This window comes from Salvelinus namaycush, chromosome 35 (assembly GCF_016432855.1).
Source record: "Salvelinus namaycush isolate Seneca chromosome 35, SaNama_1.0, whole genome shotgun sequence".
Taxonomy (NCBI): domain Eukaryota; kingdom Metazoa; phylum Chordata; class Actinopteri; order Salmoniformes; family Salmonidae; genus Salvelinus; species Salvelinus namaycush.
In genome coordinates, this window is record NC_052341.1 from 20,981,029 (window position 1) to 20,996,462 (window position 15,434).

Below are 15,434 nucleotides of genomic sequence, written 5' to 3' on the forward strand. Positions count from 1 at the left end.
GAGTGATGGTTGCTGATAATGGGCCTCTGTATGCCTATGTAGATTTTCCGTTAAAATCAGCAGTTTCCAGCTACAATAGTCATTTACAACATTAAAAATGTCTACACTGTATTTGTGATCAATTTGATGTTATTTTAATGGATAAAAAATGTTTGTTTTTTTAAAAGAAGTTCATTTCTAACTGACCCCAAACTTCTGAACGGTAGTGTACATACAGTTGAAGTCGGAGGTTTACATACACCTTAGTGTAACGGCATTCAGAGGAAGAAGGTGAGGACCAAGGTGCAGCGTGATACGTGTTCATATTATTTATTCGAAACTGAACACTGAATACAAAATAACAAAACGAATAGCCGAAACAGTTCTGCAAGGTGCAACCAACACTAAACAGAAAATAACCACCCACAATTAACAGTGGGAAAACAGGCTACCTACGTATGTTTCTCAATCAGAGACAACAATAGACAGCTGCCTCTGATTGGGAACCATACCAGGCCAAACACATAGACATAGAAAACCTAGACATACAAACATAGAATGCCCACCCACATCACACCCTGACCAAACAAAAAATAGAACCATACAAAGCTATTTACGGTCAGGGCGTGACAGTACCCCCCCCCCCAAAGGTGCGGACTCCGGCCGCAAAACCTGAACCTATAGGGGAGGGTCTGGGTGGGCATTACTCCGCGGTGGCGGTTCTGGTGAGGGACGTGGACCAAACAAAAAATAGAAACATACAAAGCAATCTACGGTCAGGGCGTGACACTTAGCCAAATACATTTAAACTCAGTTTTTCAAAATTCCTGACATTTAATCCTAATAAAAATTCCCTGTCTTAGGTCAGTTAGGATCACCACTTTATTTTAAGAATGTGAAATGTCAGAATAATAGTAGAGAGAATTATTTATTTCAGCTTTTATTTCTTTCATCACATTCCCAGTGGGTCAGAAGTTTACATACACTCAATTAGTATTTTGTAGCATTGCCTTTAAATTGTTTAACTTGCATCAAACATTTTGGGTAGCCTTCCACAAGCTTCCCACAATAAGTTGGGAGAATTTTGGCCCAATCCGCCTGACAGAGCTCGTGTAACTGAATCAGGTTGGTAGGCCTCCTTGCTCGCACACGCTTTTTCAATTCTGCCCACACATTTTCTATAGGATTGAGGTCAGGGCTTTGTGATGGCCACTCCAATACCTTTACTTTGTTGTCCTTTAAAACCTCTTGACGCTAGGGGTCAGATTATTTTTTATTTTTTAAATAACGTTCCCAAGATAAACTGACTATTTCTCAGGTCCAGATCGTAGAATATGCATATAATTTACAGATTAGGATAGAAAACACTCCAAAGTTTCCAAAACTGTCAAAATATTGTCTGTGAGTATAACAAAACTGATTCTGCAGGCGAAAACCTGAGGAAATCTAACCCGGAAGTGTTTTTTTTTTATTTATTTTTTATCTGTGTTTCCTGGCCCGTCTTTCTTCCATTTAAATGGGTATCAACCAGATTCCTTTTCCAATGGCTTCCTCAGGCTGTGACCAGGCTTTAGACATAGTTTCAGGCTTTTGTTTTGAAAAATGAGCGAGATTTTTCAAAACTAGTCAGGTGTCCTCTGATTAGTTCCTGCGCGCGAGAGGGGTAGCTCTCCATTTTATTTTTCTCTCTTATTGAATAGGTTACGGTCCGGTTGAAATATTATCGATTATGTTTGTTAAAAACAACCTGAGGATTGATTATAAAAAACATTTGACATGTTTCTACGAACATTACGGATACTTTTTGGAATTTTCGTCGAACGGAACGAGGCTTTGGTTTTCTGAACATAACGCGCAACCCAAATGGCGTTTTTTTGTTATAAAAGTAATATTTATCGAACAAAAAGAACATTTGTTGTGTAACTGGGAGTCTCGTGAGTGCAAACATCCGAAGATTATCAAAGGTAAGCGATTAATTTTATTGCTTTTCTGACTTTCGTGACCATGCTAATTTGGGGCTAGCTGTTGTAGCATTGATTGATACACTCACAAAAGCTTGGATTGCTTTCGCTGCAAAGCATATTTTCAAAATCTGACACGATATGTGGATTAACAACAAGCTAAGCTGTGTTTTGGTATATTTCACTTGTGATTGCATGATTATAAATATTTTTTGTAATATTTTGCGCCCTGCAATTCAGCGGTTGTTTAGGAAAATGATCCCGCTAAAGGGATCCGTAGCGCAGAGAAGTTAAATGAATGATTAGAATATTCCACCCTGAAACCATATAATTGTATGAAATTGATTAGAATCATAAAATTATTATTAATGATGTGTGTAGTTTTAGTCAGTAAAATTATAATAAACGATGTGTGTAGTTTTAGTCAGAATTAGGGTAAAACAATATATCTGTACAATATGTCTCTATAGTATCTTAAACACAGACTGTCTGAGCAGGATTCTGTCCCGACCTTGGCTAGGGGCCACTGAGAGATTTGGGAGAGGGCAGGGAGTACTTCTCACGGTCCCTAATCTTTGTCGGCTGGGTATTGATACAGTATGTGCGTAGGATACCTACTGTTCGTGTGTATGTATGTGCGTATGATATCTACTGTTTGTGTGGAAGTATGTGCGCCGCTATAAAATGGATGTCTTTGTATTGTGGACTTCAGAACGTTCTCGTGAATAAACTGTACTAACCTTTTGCATAAGCTGAGTCTTTGACTAATTATTATTAAACCCATGGTCTTACAAACCTCGGGGATTGGTCAAAGCTATTGATTGATTGTTATTATCATTGGGATTGAAAATTCTCGGGACAGTTTGGTCCTTCGAGCCGGATCTCAATACCTGCTTCAGTCGGTCCAGAGAGACACCGAAACCGTGCATGGGCGGATGAAATATCCGTAGATTAAAGACCTGGCCCCTTTCTGAGGGTTCTTTACAGGCCGGTGGCAAACTGGTATGCGACAGAAACGGTGACGAGATCCAATCAAAATTGAAACCTCAGTGGCAAATAAATAAGGTCAGTGCTCTTTATTCATGGGATTTGGGGGTAGGATCTAAACTTGCATTATACGTATACATTGTTATACATCTTGTGTAGGTAAGGTGATAATTACTAAAGTCCAGGAGGATTCATATTCAGTATACCGTTTTTAGAAGTTTATATAGAGAAAGTTCAAAAGTAACAAAGTATGTAGATAAATATAAAACGGGGGGCTGAGTATTGAACAAAATTGGGTCCGCAATGACTCAAGGTAGTTGAGGCCATTACCAAAAGAAACTACCCTGTATCGAAATAGTCTGGGACTATTAAAGGAATATGGGAAGTAGTCTGGGACTAGTAAAAATATATGGGAAGTAGTCTGGGACTATTCAAAACATATGGGAAATAGTCTGGGACTATTAGAGATATGGGAAGTAGTCTGGGACTATTAAAGGAATATGGGAAGTAGTCTGGGACTAGTAAAAATATATGGGAAGTAGTCTGGGACTAAAAAAAATCTGAGTAATTTCATCAGAATTTTAAAAGCACACACATAGAATAAGGAGATAGATATATTTATCAGTCGAAGGTCATAAGGAACAACTAAGAATAAGTAGAATTTATAGTCGTATAAAGTGTGAGATCTAAATAATATATCAGGATTCATACAAAATTCTAGGAAAGATTAACGGGAGGTATTTATCAACATAGGTTAAGGATAATAACGGTAAAAAGCACATACACATAGATTGTGAAAAAAAGTACGAAACATGGGTAGTAAATCCTCTAAGGGAATCCCGGAATTAACGGGAGATGAGAAATATATGCAGGGAAAAGATAAGAGGAACATCTTTTTGGCCCGAAATGGAGGAAAAAGTACGAATTTGACGGACGTTTAAATATAGAAAAACTGGAATTAATGATCAAACAAATAAATAGGGTTTGTGGGGACAAGGTAGACAAGCAACAAACAGACGGGCTCGACACCACTCGTATTTGGCTGGCTGAAGCTAGAAAAAGAGCGGAGGGGGCCAAGAAAGAGGGAGTTACTAAGGAGGAAGAGGCACAGAAAGGAGGACAGGATTTAGCAAACTTATTGAGAAAGTGGATAGAGGTAGAGAAAGGGAGAAAGTTGAGAAAAGTGGATAGAGGCAGTCAAAAGAAAGGGGGAGACAGATGCTTTAACTGTCACAAACTGGGTCATTTTGCTAGAGATTGGGAGGCACCGTTGGCACAACCACTATTGGTATGTTTTGCCTGGAAAGATATGGTCGCTAGTGTTTGGATGAGATATAAACTGAATGTTTTAATAGCTTGTTTGGTTCAAATTGAAAGAAGGGAAAAATTGAACTTTTTAATAGATTGTTTAGGAGTCGTATTTAAATTACTAAATCATAGAAGAGACAGTTACCTAAATCTAATGAATTCTAAATAATAGCGGAAAGATAATTGCGATAGAGTTGTGCCCATCGAAATGTGTTTTTATTCTTATGGATTGATTGATGACGGATAAAAGTTTTGTGATAGTTTCTGGTTATTGATTCTTGGTTTGATTGTTTAGGTAACACCAGTGAATTGGAACAGAAAGTTAATGTATTCTAACATTATAATCTGTTTCCATTACGTGGAACAATGTCAGGTCAGTAAAGTGGATTGTAGGATGAGTTCATTATATTTTACAGGGACAGTGAACATTAATCACAGTTGTGTGTGTCTAATGGCTGGGTATTCCTATCAAGCACTTTGAGAGACGGTTTGCAGACAGACTAAATGGGTTTTAATGTTGCCAAGCAAGCTTGTTCAATTAAGTACATATAACCATTGAGGAAATGTAAAACTAATGATTGGAGGGAGTACAATGGAATTATCATTATTATTAGGTTTTGTTTGTTGTCAACGTTTGGGTTTCTGAATCTGGGTAGTATAATGAATGCTGACCAAGTGTTTTTTTCTGGGAAAAGGAGTGCTTCATTGTCTCTCTTTGGAAATGTTTTCTGGGGGCTGTAATCTTGAAGGGAGCGAGGGAGATAGAGGCATATTTCTACTAAATTGAAAAGGTCTGGAAATGTTTTGTTTGTTTTTAGCCTTTGGGTTTGAGGAGATTTCCATTTTTCCTAGAGACGATATCTTAAAGGGGTACACACATATCACATATGGATTATTAGAAGTTTTATTTTCTGAATTTTAATAAAACACGTGAATTCTTTAGATAAAGGGAATGTTCTGGGAACCTGGGATAAAACATGTAGAAAATGTTTGTTGGGTTTTCTTTAATTTGTCTAATATAGTAAGAAACACTACTGTGAAAGGGTGGTATGACTTTAGGCCTCTATCATGGCTTTCCTTTGCGGTCTGATCAGCCTCATGGGAGGACCATTTGGATAATGAATTTCAGGTCATTGGTAATACTGATTTCAAGGTAATTTGTGTAAATTGATCATTATGAACGAGTTTATAGTTCTTTGACATATTTGTAATTTGAACCAAGGAGAAGAAAGAAATGGCATAGCCTTGGATTAATGGTAGATTTATGTTAAGGATTTAGACCCTAATCCAAGCCAACAGGACAGGGATATATGACATCTGTGGTGATTCAGGATCATTGAGAGCATCGAGATAACCTTAATCAAACTATGTAATAACCTTAGAGATTGCTACCATAGACAGGTGATTTTTCTCTTCGGAAGAAGAGGAGGAGTAGGGATTGGACCAAAGCGCAGCGTGATAATTTGACATAATGAAGTTTATTAAAGAAAAGACGAAAACCGAAAACACTTCAACAAACTACAAAATAACAAACGAACGTAGACTGACCTAAAACATGAGAACTTACATATAACACGAAGAACGCACGAACAGGTACAGACTACAACAAACGAACGAACAAACCGAAACAGTCCCGTGTGGTGCAACATACACAGACACGGAAGACAATCACCCACAAACAAACAGTGTGAACAGCCTACCTTTATATGGTTCTCAATCAGAGGAAACGTCAAACACCTGTCCCTGATTGAGAACCATATAAGGCTAATTACACCTGACCTAAACATACAAACACAAAACATAGAATGCCCACCCCAACTCACGCCCTGACCAACTAAACACATACAAAAATAACAGAAAACAGGTCAGGAACGTGACAGAACCCCCCCCTCAAGGTGCGAACTCCGGACGCACCACCAAAAGTCTAGGGGAGGGTCTGGGTGGGCATCTGTCCACGGTGGCGGCTCAGGCTCTGGGCGTGGTCCCCATCCCACCATAGTCAATCCCCGCTTTCGTATCCCCCTCTCAATGACCACCCTCCAAATAAACCCACCTAAATTTAGGGGCATCACCGGGATAAGGGGCAGCACCGGGATAAGGGGCAGCTCCGGACTGAGGGACGGCAGCTCCGGACTGAGGGACGGCAGCTCCGGACTGAGGGACGGCAGCTCCGGACTGAGGGACGGCAGCTCCGGACTGAGGGACGGCAGCTCCGGACTGAGGGACGACAGCACCGGACTGGATGGCGGATCCTGGCTGGCTGGCTCTGGCGGATCCTGGCTGGCTGGCTCTGGCGGATCCTGGCTGGCTGGCTCTGGCGGATCCTGCCTGGCTGGCTCTGGCGGATCCTGGCTGGATGACGGCTCTGGCGGATCCTGGCTGGATGACGGCTCTGGCGGATCCTGGCTGGATGACGGCTCTGGCTGGTCATGGCTGGATGACGGCTCTGGCTGGTCATGGCTGGATGACGGCTCTGGCTGGTCATGGCTGGATGACGGCTCTGGCTGGTCATGGCTAGATGACGGCTCTGGCTGGTCATGGCTCGCTGACGGCTCTGGCTGGTCATGGCTCGCTGACGGCTCTGGCTGGTCATGGCTCGCTGACGGCTCTGGCTGGTCATGGCTCGCTGACGGCTCTGGCTGGTCATGGCTCGCTGACGGCTCTGGCTGATCCTGTCTGGCGGAAGGCTCTGGCTGATCCTGTCTGACGGAAGGCTCTGGCTGATCCTGTCTGACGGAAGGCTCTGGCTGATCCTGTCTGGCAGAAGGCTCTGGCTGATCCTGTCTGGCGGAAGGCTTTGGCTGCTCCTGTCTGGCGGAAGGCTCTAGCGGCTCCTGTCTGGCGGAAGGCTCTAGCGGCTCCTGTCTGGCGGACGGCTCTGAAGGCTCATGGCAGACGGGCGGCTTTGCAGGCTCATGGCAGACGAGCGGCTTTGCAGGCTCATGGCAGACGGGCGGCTTTGAAGGCTCAGTACCGACGGGCAGTTCATGCGGCGCTTGGCAGATGGACAGTTCAGACGGCGTTGGGCAGACGGGCAGTTCAGGCGCCGTTGGGCAGACGGGCAGTTCAGGCTCCGCTGGGCAGACGGGCAGTTCAGGCGCCGCTTGGCAGACGGGCAGTTCAGGCGCCGCTTGGCAGACGGCAGACTCTGGCCGGCTGAGACGCACTGTAGGCCTGGTGCGTGGTACCGGAACTGGAGGTACCGGGCTAAGGACACGCACCATCAGGCTAGTGCGGGGAACAACAACAGGGCACACTGGACTCTCAAGGCGTACTATAGGCCTGGTGCGTGGTACCGGCACTGGTGGTACCGGGCTGAGGGCACGCACATCAGGGCGAGTACGGGGAGAAGGAACAGTGCGTACAGGGCTCTGGAGACACACAGGAGGCTTGGTACGTGGTGTAGGCACTGGTGGTACTGGGCTGGAGACACGCACCACAGGGAGAGTGCGTGGAGGAGAAACAGGGCTCTGGAGACGCACTGGAAGCCTGGTGCGTGGTGTAGGCACTGGTGGTACTGGGCTGGAGCGGGGAGGTGGCGCCGGAAATACCGGACCGTGCAGGCGTACTGGCTCCCTTGAGCACTGAGCCTGCCCAACCTTACCTGGTTGTATGCTCCCCGTCGCCCGACCAGTGCGGGGAGGTGGAATAACCCGCACCGGGCTATGTAGGCGAACCGGGGACACCATGCGTAAGGCTGGTGCCATGTAAGCCGGCCCGAGGAGACGCACTGGTGGCCAGATGTGTAGAGCCGGCTTCATGGCACTTGGCTCAATGCTCAATCTGGCCCGGCCGATACGAGGAGCTGGTATGTACCGCACCGGGCTGTGCACACGTACAGGAGACACCATGCGCTCTACTGCGTAACACGGTGTCTGCCCGTACTCTCGCTCTCCACGGTAAGTACCGGGAGTGGGCGCAGGTCTCCTACCTGACTTCGCCACTCTCCCTTCTAGCCCCCCCCCAAGAAATTTTTGGGGTTTACTTTCGGTTCTCCAGCCACGTCTCCTTGCTGCCTCCTCATACCACCGATCCTGGGCTTTCGCTGACTCCATCGCTTCCCGAGAGCGGCGATTCTCCCCCACCTTAGCCCAGGGTCCTTCTCCGTTCAATATTTCCTCCCAAGTCCACGAGTCCTGGTTTTTTGGCCGCTGTTGCTGGTTCCCGTTCACCCGCTGCTTGATTCATGGTTGGTGGGTGATTCTGTAACGGCTGTCCTCCTCCTCTTCGGAAGAAGAGGAGGAGTAGGGATTGGACCAAAGCGCAGCGTGATAATTTGACATAATGAAGTTTATTAAAGAAAAGACGAAAACCTAAAACACTTCAACAAACTACAAAATAACAAACGAACGTAGACTGACCTAAAACATGAGAACTTACATATAACACGAAGAACGCACGAACAGGTACAGACTACAACAAACGAACGAACAAACCGAAACAGTCCCGTGTGGTGCAACATACACAGACACGGAAGACAATCACCCACAAACAAACAGTGTGAACAGCCTACCTTTATATGGTTCTCAATCAGAGGAAACGTCAAACACCTGTCCCTGACTGAGAACCATATAAGGCTAATTACACCTGACCTAAACATACAAACACAAAACATAGAATGCCCACCCCAACTCACGCCCTGACCAACTAAACACATACAAAAATAACAGAAAACAGGTCAGGAACGTGACACAACCCATATTTGATACTGACTGTTATAAGAAAGAGCAACACACAGATAGAAGGAAGGGCAGACGGAGAAGCCCTCCCCGCACTGCTGAGACCTTGATGGTTGGGGAGTAGCATGAGGAGAGAAGATAGAAGTGACACAGAATGGGAAGATAACAGTTACTGGGTGGAGACAAAAGGGGAATTAAAGCATAGTTGGTTTCAGGGACTAAGGTGTTAGACACTGAACCATTGCCTAGAAATTATTCTGCACAACAGGCCGAAATAGTAGCATTGACTAGTGCCTGCGAAATAAGAAAGGAGAGAAAGGTTACTATTTACACAGACAAGCACATAGGCATTTAAAACCAAAGAAGATAAGACACTTGACAGATAATTGTTACAGGATAGTCATGAACGAACGCCCCAGGGAGAATTGGACATGTGGAAAATGAAAGGGGCGATCCTACAAGATAATGTCCGACATAAGGATAATTTACTCATCTTACTTGTCATTGTTTAGATATGCGGCAATATTGATACATGGGCAGAGCCATAGGTTAGGACACTTTGTGGCCTATTTGATAATAAACAACATTTTTTTTTATAATAGATAAATATAGCAAATGGGTAGAAGCGTTCCCAACGTACTTGGCGGACACGATTATGGTAACTAAAATATTAGGTCAAGATATTATCCCTAGAGTTGGTGTACTAGGATCTATTTCTTTAAATAATGGATGGCATTTTAGCTAATCAGGTAGAACAAATAGAAGGCCAGAGTTAGGGACCAGAACAGGTAGACATAGAAGTTGAAGATATACTAGCAGAACACATGAGGAGACTGTTTGTTAACCAAACCCGTATGTCCAAGATTTTGTGTCCAACAGGTGAATTACAGGAGAAGGTGATTCACTCAATCCAACCAGGAGACGGGGGATGAATCCAGTCCCTGAGGAGAATAGACTGGAAGCAGCCCCATTGGGAAGGCCCATACCAGGTTCTGTTAAACCACCGCCTTTTCCATTAGAATAGCTGAGAGAGTCACTTGGGTCTACGTTACCCACTGCAAGAAGGTATGTACACATATAAGCACTGCTGATCACACACAGAGTTAGGAGAAGAACCGAGTACCAACAGGGTCTGGGGGTTACCTCCTTATCGAAGATTTCCTATCCCGACCGTTCATCACTGTGTGTGCTCCTAGAAGTGTGAGTATGGGGTGGTACCTAGCAGACCGACTAAGGGCAGGAGAGGGTTGGCGGTTTTTGGGAATAGTAGGGGCTCTGAGCTGCATCATAGTCTTGGTAACCTTTCTGATACATCCAGATCCACCACCTGCCGGGACTAATTATATGACGCCATTGTCATGGATAAGAAGTAAAATATAAACTATATAATACACTGATGAGTGACTTACAGAATAAGGAGTCAAAGAAGATCAAGATGTAGGATTTAAGGTTGTAACGGCAGCCTGTAGCAGGGATCGGACCAAGACGCAGCGTAGTTTGTGCTCAACATATTTAATAATGACGATAAACGTGAACACTTAACAATTACAAAATAACAAAATGTGGCAAACCGATACAGTCCTAGCTGGTGCGGAGAAAACACAAAGACAGGAAACAACCACCCACAATCCCCAACACAAAACAAGCCACCTAAATATGATTCCCAATCAGAGACAACACAAAACACCTGCCTCTGATTGGGAACCATATTAGGCCAAACATAGAAACAGACAAACTAGACACACAACATAGAATGCCCACCCAGCTCACGTCCTGACCAACACTAAAACAAGCAAAACACACAAGAACTATGGTCAGAACGTGACAGTACCCCCCTCCTGAGGTGCGGACTCCGAACGCACCCCCTAAAACTCTAGGGGAGGGTCTGGGTGGGCATCTGTCCACGGTGGCGGCTCCGGCGCTGGACGAGGACACCACTCCACCATTGTCTTTGTCCCCCTCCTTAGCGTCCTTTGAGTGGCGACCCTCGCCGCCGACCTTGGCCTAGGAACCCTCACAAAGGGCCCCATCAGACTGAGGAGACAGCTCCGAACCGAGAGGTAGCTTAGGACAGAGAGGTAGCTCAGGACAGAGAGGTAGCTCAGGACAGAGAGGTAGCTCAGGACGAATGGCAGCTCCGGACTGAATGGCAGCTCCGGACTGAATGGCAGCTCCGGACTGAATGGCAGCTCCGGACTGAATGGCAGCTCATGACTGGAGTGCAGCTCATGACTGGAGGGCAGCTCATGACTGGAGTGCAGCTCATGACTGGAGGGCAGCTCATGACTGGAGGGCAGCTCATGACTGGAAGGCAGCTCATGACTGGAAGGCAGCTCATGACTGGAGGGCAGCTCATGACTGGAGGGCAGCTCATGACTGGAAGGCAGCTCATGACTGGAGGGCAGTTCCTGACTGGCTGGCGGCTCTGGCAGCTCCTGACTGGCTGGCGGCTCTGGCAGCTCCTGACTGGCTGGCGGCTCTGACGGCTCGTGACAGACGGACGGCTCAGATGGCGCTGGGCAGGCAGGCAGCTCAGATGGCGCTGGGCAGGCAGGCAGCTCAGATGGCGCTGGGCAGGCAGGCAGGCAGCTCAGATGGCGCTGGGCAGACAGGCAGCTCAGACGGCGCTGGGCAGACGGCCGACTCTGACCTGCTGAGGCGCACAGTAGGCCTGGTGCGTGGTGCCGGAACTGGTGGTACCGGTTTGTAGACACGCACCTCAAGGCTAGTGCGGGGAGCAGGAACAGGGCACACTGGACTCTCGAGGCGCACTATAAGCCTGGTGCGTGGTACCGGCACTGGTGGTACCGGGCTGAGGGCACGCACCTCAGGGCGAGTGCGGTGAGAAGGAACAGAGTTCTGGAGACACACAGGAGGCTTGGTGCGTGGTGCCGGAACTGGTGGTACCGGGCTGGAGACACGCACCACAGGGAGAGTGCGTGGAGGAGGAGCAGAGTTCTGGAGACGCACAGGAAGCCTGGTGCGTGGTGTAGGCACTGGTGTTACTGGGCTGGGGCGAGGAGGTGGCGCCGGATATACCGGACCGTGAAGGCGTACTGGCTCCCTTGAGCACCGAGCCTGCCCAACCTTACCTGGTTGAATGAAGGCAGCTCATGACTGGAAGGCAGCTCATGACTGGAGGGCAGCTCATGACTGGTCCCCCGTAGGCCGACCAGTGCGGGGAGGTGGAATAACCCGCACTGGGCTGTGCAGGCGAACCGGGGACACCATGCGTAAGGCTGGTGCCATGTACACCGGCCCGAGGAGACGCACTGGAGACCAGATGTGCTGAGCCGGCTTCATGACACCTGGCTCAATGCTCAATCTAGCCAGGCCGATACGTGGAGCTGGGATGTACCGCACCGGGCTATGCACACGTACAGGAGACACCGTGCGCTCTTCCGCATAACACGGTGTCTGCCCGTACTCTCGCTTTCCACGGTAAGCCCGGGAAGTTGGCGCAGGTCTCCTACCTGACTTCGCCACACTCCCCTTTAGCCCCCCAATAAATTTTTGGGGTTTCTTCTCGGGCTTCCTGGCCAGCCGTGTTCCCTCATAACACCGGTTCCCCTTCGCAGCTGCTTCCGCTCTCCTAGCTGCCTCCACCTGTTCCCATGGAAGGCGATCCTTACCAGCCAGGATCTCCTCCCATGTGTAGCAACCCTTTCCGTCCAACACGTCCTCCCAAGTCCATTCCTCCTGGTACCGCTGCTGCTGCTGCTGCCGCTGCTGCCCGTTACTACGCTGCTTGGTCCGAGTTTGGTGGGTGGTTCTGTAACGGTAGCCTTCCTCCTCTTCACGAGAAGAGAAGGTGTAGCAGGGATCAGACCAAGACGCAGCGTAGTTTGTGCTCAACATATTTAATAATGACGATAAACGTGAACACTTAACAATTACAAAATAACAAAATGTGGCAAACCGATACAGTCCTAGCTGGTGCGGAGAAAACACAAAGACAGGAAACAACCACCCACAATCCCCAACACAAAACAAGCCACCTAAATATGATTCCCAATCAGAGACAACACAAAACACCTGCCTCTGATTGGGAACCATATTAGGCCAAACATAGAAACAGACAAACTAGACACACAACATAGAATGCCCACCCAGCTCACGTCCTGACCAACACTAAAACAAGCAAAACACACAAGAACTATGGTCAGAACGTGACAAAGGTAAACATTAAACAATTCCCTAGGAAAGCAAATAACTTTACAGGGATTGGGTTGGCCAGATTAAAGTACTGGGCCAACCCACCTCGGTTCACTTTAACTCCTGATGAGTACCAGGGTTATAGACACAAGAATGGCACCGAGAACTTAGATTATTTGAATGGCTGAAAGGTAATCGTTAATGTGACTGACTTAGGTTTGGAAGTACAGGAGAACATTATTCACCTAACAGCACCTATAACTGATGTAGGGTGGGCTCGTACCAGCAAAGGATGTATACAACAGAAACTACCAGAAAGGGTGGTTAGGAACTTGCGCCCCGGGGTTATTGGTCCAACCAGTTCGAGTTAGTCATCAGAGGCCAGTTATAGGAAGCTAAAGTAGGCACAGGAGGAGTTTTGACCAGGATGGGAGTCTAGATGGATGCTATTGGCATCCTCAGGGAAGTTACAGATTAATACAAAGCTATGAATCAAATAGGTGAAGACTTTACCACTACGTTCTTTTGGTGGTTGACAATAAATAAAAATGTGGATTGGATTAATGACATCTATTATAATCAACAGAGATTCGTGAATGATACTGGGGATGCAGTAAAGGGATTCTCTGACCAATTATCCGCCACATCCCTCATGACCTGGTAAAATAGACTGACTCTCGATATGTTAATTGGCAGAAAAGGGTGGGGTATGTAGAATGATTGGGGTTCATTGCTGTACGTTTATTTTTTTAATAACACAGCTCCAGACGGATCAGTGACCAAGGCCCTGGCTGGTTTAACCACATTAGCTCACGAATTAGCAGAGAACTCTGGGGTGGATAATTCTCTAACAAATTGGTTTGACAGTGTGTTTGGGAAATGGAAAAATGTCATAATCACTGTGTTGTGGGCAACTTTCACCTGTATGAGTGTTTTGATTCTGTGTGGATGTTCCGTGTATGATAGGTTAGATCACCAGGACTCTGGAAAGGTCAATGACGCAACAGATGGTGAGGTACGGACCGATTCCCAGCTCCGGCCAGTGGGATGACGAATACAGGCCTCCAGGCCTAGGAGATGGCTCTGTTTCTTTTAACTACGGGGAGCCAATGTTGGATGAGACTATATAGAATTGTTTAGACTGTTTTTTTATGAAGATTGTAATAAAAATCCTAACAGGAAGCATTATGATTGGATATAGGCCTATAACAATCAATTTTATTTTATATAGCCCTTCGTACATCAGCTAATATCTCGAAGTGCTGTACAGAAACCCAGCCTAAAACCCCAAACAGCTAGTAATGCAGGTGTAGAATAACAGTCATTGATGAATATCGAATGTACATACATTTATTGGTTTGGATTATTCTTGTATACCATTCATGTTTCCATATAGTGTTTGAGGTATCAGGGTGTATTATTTAGTCATTAAGGGTGGATAGTCGATGGAATTTATATGTTTAAATGAATGATTAGAATATTCCACCCTGAAACCATATAATTGTATGAAATTGATTAGAATCATAAAATTATAATTAATGATGTGTGTAGTTTTAGTCAGTAAAATTATAATAAACTATGTGTGTAGTTTTAGTCAGAATTAGGGTAAAACAATATATCTGCACAATATGTCTCTATAGTTTCTTAAACACAGACTGTCTGAGCAAGTTTCGGTGCCGACCTTGGCCACTGAGAGATTTGGGAAAGGACAGGGAGTACTTCTCACGGTCCCTAATCTTTGTCGGCTGGGTATTGATACAGTATGTGCGTAGGATACCTACTGTTCGTGTGTATGTATGTGCATATGATATCTACTGATTGTGTGGAAGTATGTGCGCCGCTATAAAATGGATGTCTTTGTATTGTGGACTTCAGAACGTTCTCGTGAATAAACTGTACTAACCTTTTGCATAAGCTGAGTCTTTGACTAATTATTATTAAACCCATGGTCTTACAAACCTCGGGGATTGGTCAAAGCTATTGATTGATTGTTATTATCATTGGGATTGAAAATTCTCGGGACAGGGGGAGGGGCATTTCTTTGGGAACATCAGGCAACATCCTGCCAACTGATACACAAATGTTCTAGCAACATTCCCATGAAAAGCGTGTCTAGAAAATGTATATCTTATATTCTGAGAACATGGCAAACATGTTCTGTGTATGTTTGGTGGGACATTGATGATATATTCAGCTAACCCTCAGAAAACTGGACACATGAATGTTCTTGCAACGTTCCCATGAAACGTGTATAGAACATTATCTTAAATTCTGAGAACAGGGTAACCACATTCTGGGTAAGTTCTATTTGACATTAAGGGAATGGTCCCTTGAAAACATTCCTTGCACATCAAAGGAACAGTCC